Source organism: Procambarus clarkii, chromosome 35 (genome assembly GCF_040958095.1).
Source record: "Procambarus clarkii isolate CNS0578487 chromosome 35, FALCON_Pclarkii_2.0, whole genome shotgun sequence".
NCBI lineage: Eukaryota > Metazoa > Arthropoda > Malacostraca > Decapoda > Cambaridae > Procambarus > Procambarus clarkii.
Genome location: NC_091184.1, coordinates 43,786,439 through 43,799,050, shown reverse-complemented (window position 1 = coordinate 43,799,050; position 12,612 = coordinate 43,786,439).

Genomic DNA, 12,612 nt, shown 5'->3' with positions numbered 1-12,612 from the left:
GTCGGTGGATGATATCAAACGACTGATAGTGATGGAGAAGTTTATGTCAGTGCTCCATCCTGAGTTGCGAGTAAGGGTGAGAGAAGCAGGTATTAAGGACCTGAAGGCTGCGGCGGACCGAGCCGGCATGCTGGAGGAGGCACTACATATCAGGAGGGAGGGGCCGCCCAGACACTCGCCTTACCCCAGGTCGGGAGGGAACTTTAGGAGTTCAGGAGGAGCGAGGACGGGTGGGGACTCTCCCAAGAGTAGTGTGCCCGATGAAGTAACGTGGTTCAAGAGCTCAAGAGACGCGGGGAGGAAGCCCCAAGCTGTGAGCAGTGGACCTAACTCGGGAGCAAGTGCTGCAGTCCCGGATACGACGACAAGGAGTCCAAGGAGGACACAGGGGACGTCTGCAAGTGGTACCGCCAGAGTGACTAGCGAGTGGCCGCCCAGGGGAGGCAGCCGATGCTACAACTGTGGCGTGAGAGGACATTATGCCCGCGAGTGTGAGGAGCACCAAAGGAATGTAGGATTAATGTTGGAAGAGGAGAGAGTGTTTGTTCACACCCCATATTATAGTGGACCCAACGTGAATGGTTGGGAAATGAAGTTGGGTGAACATCCCTTCGTTTTCGAGGCCAACGTGAAGTTTGGAAAGTCAGACCCAGTGGAGGTTGCCGTGCTTCGAGATACGGGTGCTGACATAAGTATGGTGACCAGGAGTATTCTCCCCAAGGAATTTAATGATTCACCTGTGGGAGTGGTGAGGATACGCAGTGTGGGGGAGGAATACAGGTTGCCACTTCACGAAGTACAGCTGATTGCCGACTGCGGAGTCGAGAAAGCTATAGTAGCTGTAGCCCCTAAGTTACCCCTCAAGCATGTACAGATGGTGTTGGGTAATGACCTCGGAGGAGGTAGGATACAACCCGATTGGGCCAGGAGTGCCTATGTTGCAAGCAGCGGTACAACCCTGCCAGGTGAGGTGTCGGTCGTTCCAGATGGTAGTGAGGAAGCCGACTTCGACAGGGAAAACGTCGCCAGAGACGACGACAACGAGGGCGAGAGTGCAGAGAGGTCGTCGGAGGTTGTGGAAAACCCCGACGGGGACCTCCGACTAAGCCTGATGATGCGTATGGAGGAGTGGCGAGGAGCAGCTGTGCAAACGCCTGGGGCGGTGAAGAGGCTGCAGACCGCACTCCCTCCATACAGAAACGTGAATAAAGTAAGCTCAGTGGATGAGCGAACGGCAGTGAGGGGCAGAGTGGAGGAGCCACGACGCAAAGCACCCTATGCCGGCCAGATGAATAGTGGTAGGTGCAAGGTGAACCACCGTGGTGAGGTGAGCCACAGGGAGGTGGATGAGCCCAACCACGAACCGAAGAAGACGTCTGCAGGGAAGAGAATCTCATGGAGGAGTGAAGATGTTCGTCGGGAACGAAGGAGCGAGTGGTATAGGAAAGGCAATACGAAGAAAGCAGGGAATAGGTACACCCAGGGTAGGCGCCAGCCTAACCAGAGGGGCATTGGGCCATCGCAAAAGCCTAGTGTGGAAGAGAGGGAGCTGCTGGATGGAGTACGGGTTACAAGTGCCACTGTGAGGAGACAACGCACCTACGGGAGAAGAGGAACCGAGAAGAGAGAAGATTGGCGAAGAGGAGATCATGAGAGGAAACATGGAGTACCTGTAGGACGCAGTGGAAATGCAAGACTATCTCGGAGTGCACGACGCGGTGGAGGCGCCGCTTGCACTGAATCTTACAGTGGTAACGAGCCGTGGGAGTACACTTGTAGCCACGGAGAGAGGATTTCTTGTAGGTGTTCAGGGAACACCCATCACACCCGGTCCTATGCGAGGTGGAGATATAATGAGACAAGTGACTGGCAAGGTGGAACGAGCCACATCGCCAACTGGAGGAGTGACACTTCAGGAACGGAGGGAGCAAGAGTATAGATTGCCCTCTTGAGTGCTGCTCTTCCGATATGACTCTTATTTTAAGGGGAGGGGTATGTTACGGTGCCCTCTCCTATTTCTTTCGTTTGCCGGCTTAAAGAGTCATATCAGCTCTCCCTACTGATTCTCTGAGGTTCAGGGAATCTATTGATATATGTGGCGACCAGACCGGCTGCCAGTTAAGGGAAAGGAGTTATATTATAAGTTGTAAATAAAGGAAAATTGGCGCCCTGTTATAAAATGAAACAGTATCCCCTACGGCAGATATGACCTTTTGGAAGGGAGACAAGCCGATCGCGGATTGGCCGACGTAGGTCGCGGGCGACAAATCAGGGCCCGCCATGACGTCACCGAGTGCCCCGGGCGGCGCCAACGTCAGAGTTGTACTGACCGTGGAAGCGACAGGACGCGCCTCGGTCTGCTCTCAAGGATTGGAGGCTCTGCAAGCCTTGTTCAGTGGATTGAGCTGGCCTTCGTTGCCCATCACCGTTATTGGAGACCCTGCACTTCTGGGAAGCCAAAGAGGAACCAAGTTCAGTGAGCAGAGAAGTGCCAAACTTGGAAAATAGTCGGCGACGACGCTGGGCGGCGCCGCTGGCTGGACGTTGAGGTCTGGAAGGTGGGCGAGCAAGCCAGCTGTGACTGGGGTCACATCCACTGAGAATCTTGGAAGGACGACACAGTGCCTAGGACAAGGAGCGACGCCCTGTGGGAGAGGCGAGTGTGGGGAAAGATAGTGATTAGCTCAGCGCCCATCAATGAACCAGGATTGGGGCAGCTGAATCTCAGGGATTGGAACGGCGACGACGCGAAGGCTTCACGACACCTGAGGACCTGTGGAACGCCCTGGATCGTCGAGGATCGACCCAAGGAAGTGTGGGAACCTCACACCATCGAGGGACAGGCGTCGTGAGCCAGGAGTGTAAGGTAGATCATTTTTCCCTCCCATTACCCCTTGTATGAGTAGGCTAGTTAGGCCACAATATTTACTCGTGTATGTGGCAGCAAGACTTTATTACTTTAATAGTAGAGTAGGCTGCAAGGCAGCTTGTGTCCAGGACTGTCAGAGAGGACAGTGTGTAGGGATGGCAGGACAGTGAAGAAGAGGTGCCGACGTGGTGAAGAGGCCCTCCTGTGAGAGTGTGAGGCTCCTGTCTTCCTGCCCAGTAGAAGGAGCGTTGGATGGTCGTGGAAGAAGAGGCTGACGATCTCCAGACTCATTATCCATATTCCATATTCATGTATTACTTGTGATTGTGTGTGTGTGTTCATGTAATTTGCATCAGTAAATCCACACATTTTATTACTGTGTTTGAGTGTGCCTCCATTTGTGATATTTCTCTATGAGCATACATTTCTGGCTACAAATAATATATAATACACCCACTGAACTGCATTGCTGGGATGCAGATACAATAACCCAGCTGGCGACCTTGCTAAGAGGAAGATAGAGAAGACAGGCGGGAAAGGAGTTCCTGCAACCTTTTTTGTCTGGCAGGCAAGACTCAGGGAGGTTATGTTTATAGGTAAGCCTGAGTCTTCCTTCACTCCCCCACGGGTCTAGGCCGGAACTGTTAACAGCAGTTTCCCCGTGTCTGACTGAAGGGCTTCCAGGGTGAATCAGTGGCACCCCTTTGTGGTGGAAGCAAAGACCTGCGGAGGTGGGCATTGTTGGTCCTCTCTTGTGTGACCAAGGAGACTCCGGTGAATCCAGGGAGTCGGAGGGGCTGAGTATTTGGGCCTTTGAGCCCCTAGCAGCCGAGTGTTGGCAGAGCCCCGGACCGCCCACCCCCACGTGACAATGGGTATTAATTCATATATATACGATAAAAATGATGCAAACACATAATTGATTAGATAATAACCTTAAATACCTCATTTTCAATCATCTATTTTTTCTCGTTAAAATACTGAGTAAGATATTGAAAAGGGGAGAAGTTCGGTTTTTATTGCATATATCGACGTTTCAGCCGGATTAGAGCGGTTTTACGTGTACATCTTCCCTCGTTAATATAAACGGAAAATCAAGAACATTATAGTTAATTCTAATGAAAACACATTGTTTTTTATCATTTGTATTGGAAACAACATTGTCATATGTCTTTTCTTGGAACTAAATAATTCGAAACCTCGCTCTATGATTTAAAGTAAAATCCTCAAATATGGTAAAATAGTGACTTTTTCACGTTTTTCATGTAGTTTGATATTACGTAAATATATTCATTTTTACCAATATTTCGATACTATTTCATGTAGTATCACGATATGTGATTTGGCCTTCAAATATCAGAATTTCACATAATATTGCATTTTAAGCAAGTTTTCTTGCATTTTGTTTCGTACGAAAAATCATCGAATTTAGCAATATTTTGACGTTTATCATCTCCTTTTCCTTCATGTGATTTAAACAAAATATCATCGAATTAGGCAATATTTTGCCGATTTCCACGTTTTTGTGAATTTTCAGTCCATGGGTATTAATTCATATATATATACGATAAAAATGATGCAAACACATAATTGATTAGATAATAACCTTAAATACCTCATTTTCAATCATCTATTTTTTTCTCGTTAAAATACTGAGTAAGATATTGAAAAGGGGAGAAGTTCGGTTTTTATTGCGTATATCGACGTTTCAGCCGGATTAGAGCGGTTTTACGTGTACATCTTCCATCGGTAATATAAACGGAAAATCAGGAACCTTTTAGTTAATTCTAATGAAAACACATTGTTTTTTATCATTTGTATTGGAAACAGCATTGTCATATGTCTTTTCTTGGATCTAAATAATACGAAACCTCGCTCTATGATTTGAAGTTAAAATCCTCAAATATGGTTAAATAGTGACTTTTTCACGTTTTTCATGTAGTTTGATATTACGTAAATATATTCATTTTTACCAATATTTCGATACTATTTCATGTAGTATCACGATATGTGATTTGGCCTTCAAATCTCAGAATTTCGCATAATATTGCATTTTAAGCAAGTTTTCTTGCATTTTGTTTCGTACGAAAAATCATCGAATTTAGCAATATTTTGACGTTTATCATCCCCTTTTCCTCCATGTGATTTAAACAAAATATCATCGAATTAGGCAATATTTTGCCGATTTCCACGTTTTTGTGAATTTTCAGTCAATGGGTATTACTTCATATATATACGATAAAAATGATGCAAACACATAATTGATTAGATAATAACCTTAAATACATCATTTTCAATCATCTATTTGTTTCTCGTTAAAATACTGAGTAAGATATTGAAAAGGGGAGAAGTTCGGTTTTTATTGCATATATCGACGTTTCAGCCGGGTTAGAGCGGTTTTACATGTACATCTTCCCTCGTTAATATAAACGGAAAATCAAGAACATTATAGTTAATTCTAATGAAAACACATTGTTTTTTATCATTTGTATTGGAAACAACATTGTCATATGTCTTTTCTTGGAACTAAATAATTCGAAACCTCGCTCTATGATTTGAAAGTAAAATCCTCAAATATGGTAAAATAGTGACTTTTTTCACGTTTTTCATGTAGTTTGATATTACGTAAATATATTCATTTTTACCAATATTTCGATACTATTTCATGTAGTATCACAATATGTGATTTGGCCTTCAAATCTCAGAATTTCGCATAATATTGCATTTTAAGCAAGTTTTCTTGCATTTTGTTTCGTACGAAAAATCATCGAATTTACCAATATTTTGACGTTTATCATCCCCTTTTCCTTCATGTGATTTAAATAAAATATCATCGAATTAGGCAATATTTTGCCGTTTTCCACGTTTTTGTGAATTTTCAGTCCATGGGTATTAATTCATATATATACGATAAAAATGATGCAAACACATAATTGATTAGATAATAACCTTAAATACCTCATTTTCAATCATCTATTTTTTTCTCGTTAAAATACTGAGTAAGATATTGAAAAGGGGAGAAGTTCGGTTTTTATTGCATATATCGACGTTTCAGCCGGATTAGAGCGGTTTTACGTGTACATCTTCCCTCGTTAATATAAACGGAAAATCAAGAACATTTATAGTTAATTCTAATGAAAACACATTGTTTTTTATCATTTGTATTGGAAACAACATTGTCATATGTCTTTTCTTGGAACTAAATAATTCGAAACCTCGCTCTATGATTTGAAGTAAAATCCTCAAATATGGTAAAATAAGTGACTTTTTCACGTTTTTCATGTAGTTTGATATTACGTAAATATATTCATTTTTACCAATATTTCGATACTATTTCATGTAGTATCACGATATGTGATTTGGCCTTCAAATCTCAGAATTTCGCATAATATTGCATTTTAAGCAAGTTTTCTTGCATTTTGTTTCGTACGAAAAATCATCGAATTTACCAATATTTTGACGTTTATCATCCCCTTTTCCTTCATGTGATTTAAATAAAATATCATCGAATTAGGCAATATTTTGCCTGTTTTCCACGTTTTTGTGAATTTTCAGTCCATGGGTATTAATTCATATATATACGATAAAAATGATGCAAACACATAATTGATTAGATAATAACCTTAAATACCTCATTTTCAATCATCTATTTTTTTCTCGTTAAAATACTGAGTAAGATATTGAAAAGGGGAGAAGTTCGGTTTTTATTGCATATATCGACGTTTCAGCCGGATTAGAGCGGTTTTACGTGTACATCTTCCCTCGTTAATATAAACGGAAAATCAAGAACATTATAGTTAATTCTAATGAAAACACATTGTTTTTTATCATTTGTATTGGAAACAACATTGTCATATGTCTTTTCTTGGAACTAAATAATTCGAAACCTCGCTCTATGATTTGAAGTAAAATCCTCAAATATGGTAAAATAGTGACTTTTTCACGTTTTTCATGTAGTTTGATATTACGTAAATATATTCATTTTTACCAATATTTCGATACTATTTCATGTAGTATCACGATATGTGATTTGGCCTTCAAATCTCAGAATTTCGCATAATATTGCATTTTAAGCAAGTTTTCTTGCATTTTGTTTCGTACGAAAAATCATCGAATTTAGCAATATTTTGACGTTTATCATCTCCTTTTCCTTCATGTGATTTAAACAAAATATCATCGAATTAGGCAATATTTTGCCGATTTCCACGTTTTTGTGAATTTTCAGTCCATGGGTATTAATTCATATATATATACGATAAAAATGATGCAAACACATAATTGATTAGATAATAACCTTAAATACCTCATTTTCAATCATCTATTTTTTTCTCGTTAAAATACTGAGTAAGATATTGAAAAGGGGAGAAGTTCGGTTTTTATTGCATATATCGACGTTTCAGCCGGATTAGAGCGGTTTTACGTGTACATCTTCCATCGGTAATATAAACGGAAAATCAGGAACCTTTTAGTTAATTCTAATGAAAACACATTGTTTTTTATCATTTGTATTGGAAACAGCATTGTCATATGTCTTTTCTTGGATCTAAATAATACGAAACCTCGCTCTATGATTTGAAGTTAAAATCCTCAAATATGGTTAAATAGTGACTTTTTCACGTTTTTCATGTAGTTTGATATTACGTAAATATATTCATTTTTACCAATATTTCGATACTATTTCATGTAGTATCACGATATGTGATTTGGCCTTCAAATCTCAGAATTTCGCATAATATTGCATTTTAAGCAAGTTTTCTTGCATTTTGTTTCGTACGAAAAATCATCGAATTTAGCAATATTTTGACGTTTATCATCCCCTTTTCCTCCATGTGATTTAAACAAAATATCATCGAATTAGGCAATATTTTGCCGATTTCCACGTTTTTGTGAATTTTCAGTCAATGGGTATTACTTCATATATATACGATAAAAATGATGCAAACACATAATTGATTAGATAATAACCTTAAATACATTCATTTTCAATCATCTATTTGTTTCTCGTTAAAATACTGAGTAAGATATTGAAAAGGGGAGAAGTTCGGTTTTTATTGCATATATCGACGTTTCAGCCGGATTAGAGCGGTTTTACGTGTACATCTTCCCTCGTTAATATAAACGGAAAATCAAGAACATTATAGTTAATTCTAATGAAAACACATTGTTTTTTATCATTTGTATTGGAAACAACATTGTCATATGTCTTTTCTTGGAACTAAATAATTCGAAACCTCGCTCTATGATTTGAAAGTAAAATCCTCAAATATGGTAAAATAGTGACTTTTTTCACGTTTTTCATGTAGTTTGATATTACGTAAATATATTCATTTTTACCAATATTTCGATACTATTTCATGTAGTATCACAATATGTGATTTGGCCTTCAAATCTCAGAATTTCGCATAATATTGCATTTTAAGCAAGTTTTCTTGCATTTTGTTTCGTACGAAAAATCATCGAATTTACCAATATTTTGACGTTTATCATCCCCTTTTCCTTCATGTGATTTAAATAAAATATCATCGAATTAGGCAATATTTTGCCGTTTTCCACGTTTTTGTGAATTTTCAGTCCATGGGTATTAATTCATATATATACGATAAAAATGATGCAAACACATAATTGATTAGATAATAACCTTAAATACCTCATTTTCAATCATCTATTTTTTTCTCGTTAAAATACTGAGTAAGATATTGAAAAGGGGAGAAGTTCGGTTTTTATTGCATATATCGACGTTTCAGCCGGATTAGAGCGGTTTTACGTGTACATCTTCCCTCGTTAATATAAACGGAAAATCAAGAACATTATAGTTAATTCTAATGAAAACACATTGTTTTTTATCATTTGTATTGGAAACAACATTGTCATATGTCTTTTCTTGGAACTAAATAATTCGAAACCTCGCTCTATGATTTAAAGTAAAATCCTCAAATATGGTAAAATAGTGACTTTTTCACGTTTTTCATGTAGTTTGATATTACGTAAATATATTCATTTTTACCAATATTTCGATACTATTTCATGTAGTATCACGATATGTGATTTGGCCTTCAAATCTCAGAATTTCGCATAATATTGCATTTTAAGCAAGTTTTCTTGCATTTTGTTTCGTACGAAAAATCATCGAATTTACCAATATTTTGACGTTTATCATCCCCTTTTCCTTCATGTGATTTAAATAAAATATCATCGAATTAGGCAATATTTTGCCGTTTTCCACGTTTTTGTGAATTTTCAGTCCATGGGTATTAATTCATATATATACGATAAAAATGATGCAAACACATAATTGATTAGATAATAACCTTAAATACCTCATTTTCAATCATCTATTTTTTTCTCGTTAAAATACTGAGTAAGATATTGAAAAGGGGAGAAGTTCGGTTTTTATTGCATATATCGACGTTTCAGCCGGATTAGAGCGGTTTTACGTGTACATCTTCCCTCGTTAATATAAACGGAAAATCAAGAACATTATAGTTAATTCTAATGAAAACACATTGTTTTTTATCATTTGTATTGGAAACAACATTGTCATATGTCTTTTCTTGGAACTAAATAATTCGAAACCTCGCTCTATGATTTGAAAGTAAAATCCTCAAATATGGTAAAATAGTGACTTTTTCACGTTTTTCATGTAGTTTGATATTACGTAAATATATTCATTTTTACCAATATTTCGATACTATTTCATGTAGTATCACGATATGTGATTTGGCCTTCAAATCTCAGAATTTCGCATAATATTGCATTTTAAGCAAGTTTTCTTGCATTTTGTTTCGTACGAAAAATCATCGAATTTAGCAATATTTTGACGTTTATCATCCCCTTTTCCTCCATGTGATTTAAACAAAATATCATCGAATTAGGCAATATTTTGCCGATTTCCACGTTTTTGTGAATTTTCAGTCAATGGGTATTACTTCATATATATACGATAAAAATGATGCAAACACATAATTGATTAGATAATAACCTTAAATACATCATTTTCAATCATCTATTTGTTTCTCGTTAAAATACTGAGTAAGATATTGAAAAGGGGAGAAGTTCGGTTTTTATTGCATATATCGACGTTTCAGCCGGGTTAGAGCGGTTTTACGTGTACATCTTCCCTCGTTAATATAAACGGAAAATCAAGAACATTATAGTTAATTCTAATGAAAACACATTGTTTTTTATCATTTGTATTGGAAACAACATTGTCATATGTCTTTTCTTGGAACTAAATAATTCGAAACCTCGCTCTATGATTTGAAAGTAAAATCCTCAAATATGGTAAAATAGTGACTTTTTTCACGTTTTTCATGTAGTTTGATATTACGTAAATATATTCATTTTTACCAATATTTCGATACTATTTCATGTAGTATCACAATATGTGATTTGGCCTTCAAATCTCAGAATTTCGCATAATATTGCATTTTAAGCAAGTTTTCTTGCATTTTGTTTCGTACGAAAAATCATCGAATTTACCAATATTTTGACGTTTATCATCCCCTTTTCCTTCATGTGATTTAAATAAAATATCATCGAATTAGGCAATATTTTGCCGTTTTCCACGTTTTTGTGAATTTTCAGTCCATGGGTATTAATTCATATATATACGATAAAAATGATGCAAACACATAATTGATTAGATAATAACCTTAAATACCTCATTTTCAATCATCTATTTTTTTCTCGTTAAAATACTGAGTAAGATATTGAAAAGGGGAGAAGTTCGGTTTTTATTGCATATATCGACGTTTCAGCCGGATTAGAGCGGTTTTACGTGTACATCTTCCATCGGTAATATAAACGGAAAATCAGGAACATTTTAGTTAATTCTAATGAAAACACATTGTTTTTTATCATTTGTATTGGAAACAGCATTGTCATATGTCTTTTCTTGGATCTAAATAATACGAAACCTCGCTCTAAGATTTGAAGTTAAAATCCTCAAATATGGTTAAATAGTGACTTTTTCACGTTTTTCATGTAGTTTGATATTATGTAAATATATTCATTTTTACCAATATTTCGATACTATTTCATGTAGTATCACGATATGTGATTTGGCCTTCAAATCTCAGAATTTCGCATAATATTGCATTTTAAGCAAGTTTTCTTGCATTTTGTTTCGTACGAAAAATCATCGAATTTACCAATATTTTGACGTTTATCATCCCCTTTTCCTTCATGTGATTTAAATAAAATATCATCGAATTAGGCAATATTTTGCCGTTTTCCACGTTTTTGTGAATTTTCAGTCCATGGGTATTAATTCATATATATACGATAAAAATGATGCAAACACATAATTGATTAGATAATAACCTTAAATACCTCATTTTCAATCATCTATTTTTTTCTCGTTAAAATACTGAGTAAGATATTGAAAAGGGGAGAAGTTCGGTTTTTATTGCATATATCGACGTTTCAGCCGGATTAGAGCGGTTTTACGTGTACATCTTCCCTCGTTAATATAAACGGAAAATCAAGAACATTATAGTTAATTCTAATGAAAACACATTGTTTTTTATCATTTGTATTGGAAACAACATTGTCATATGTCTTTTCTTGGAACTAAATAATTCGAAACCTCGCTCTATGATTTAAAGTAAAATCCTCAAATATGGTAAAATAGTGACTTTTTCACGTTTTTCATGTAGTCTGATATTACGTAAATATATTCATTTTTACCAATATTTCGATACTATTTCATGTAGTATCACGATATGTGATTTGGCCTTCAAATCTCAGAATTTCGCATAATATTGCATTTTAAGCAAGTTTTCTTGCATTTTGTTTCGTACGAAAAATCATCGAATTTACCAATATTTTGACGTTTATCATCCCCTTTTCCTTCATGTGATTTAAATAAAATATCATCGAATTAGGCAATATTTTGCCGTTTTCCACGTTTTTGTGAATTTTCAGTCCATGGGTATTAATTCATATATATACGATAAAAATGATGCAAACACATAATTGATTAGATAATAACCTTAAATACCTCATTTTCAATCATCTATTTTTTTCTCGTTAAAATACTGAGTAAGATATTGAAAAGGGGAGAAGTTCGGTTTTTATTGCATATATCGACGTTTCAGCCGGATTAGAGCGGTTTTACGTGTACATCTTCCCTCGTTAATATAAACGGAAAATCAAGAACATTATAGTTAATTCTAATGAAAACACATTGTTTTTTATCATTTGTATTGGAAACAACATTGTCATATGTCTTTTCTTGGAACTAAATAATTCGAAACCTCGCTCTATGATTTAAAGTAAAATCCTCAAATATGGTAAAATAGTGACTTTTTCACGTTTTTCATGTAGTTTGATATTACGTAAATATATTCATTTTTACCAATATTTCGATACTATTTCATGTAGTATCACGATATGTGATTTGGCCTTCATATCTCAGAATTTCGCATAATATTGCATTTTAAGCAAGTTTTCTTGCATTTTGTTTCGTACGAAAAATCATCGAATTTAGCAATATTTTGACGTTTATCATCTCCTTTTCCTTCATGTGATTTAAACAAAATATCATCGAGTTAGGCAATATTTTTCCGTTTTCCACGTTTTTGTGAATTTTCCGTCCATGGGTATTAATTCATATATATACGATAAAAATGATGCAAACACATAATTGATTAGATAATAACCTTAAATACCTCATTTTCAATCATCTATTTTTTTCTCGTTAAAATACTGAGTAAGATATTGAAAAGGGGAGAAGTTCGGTT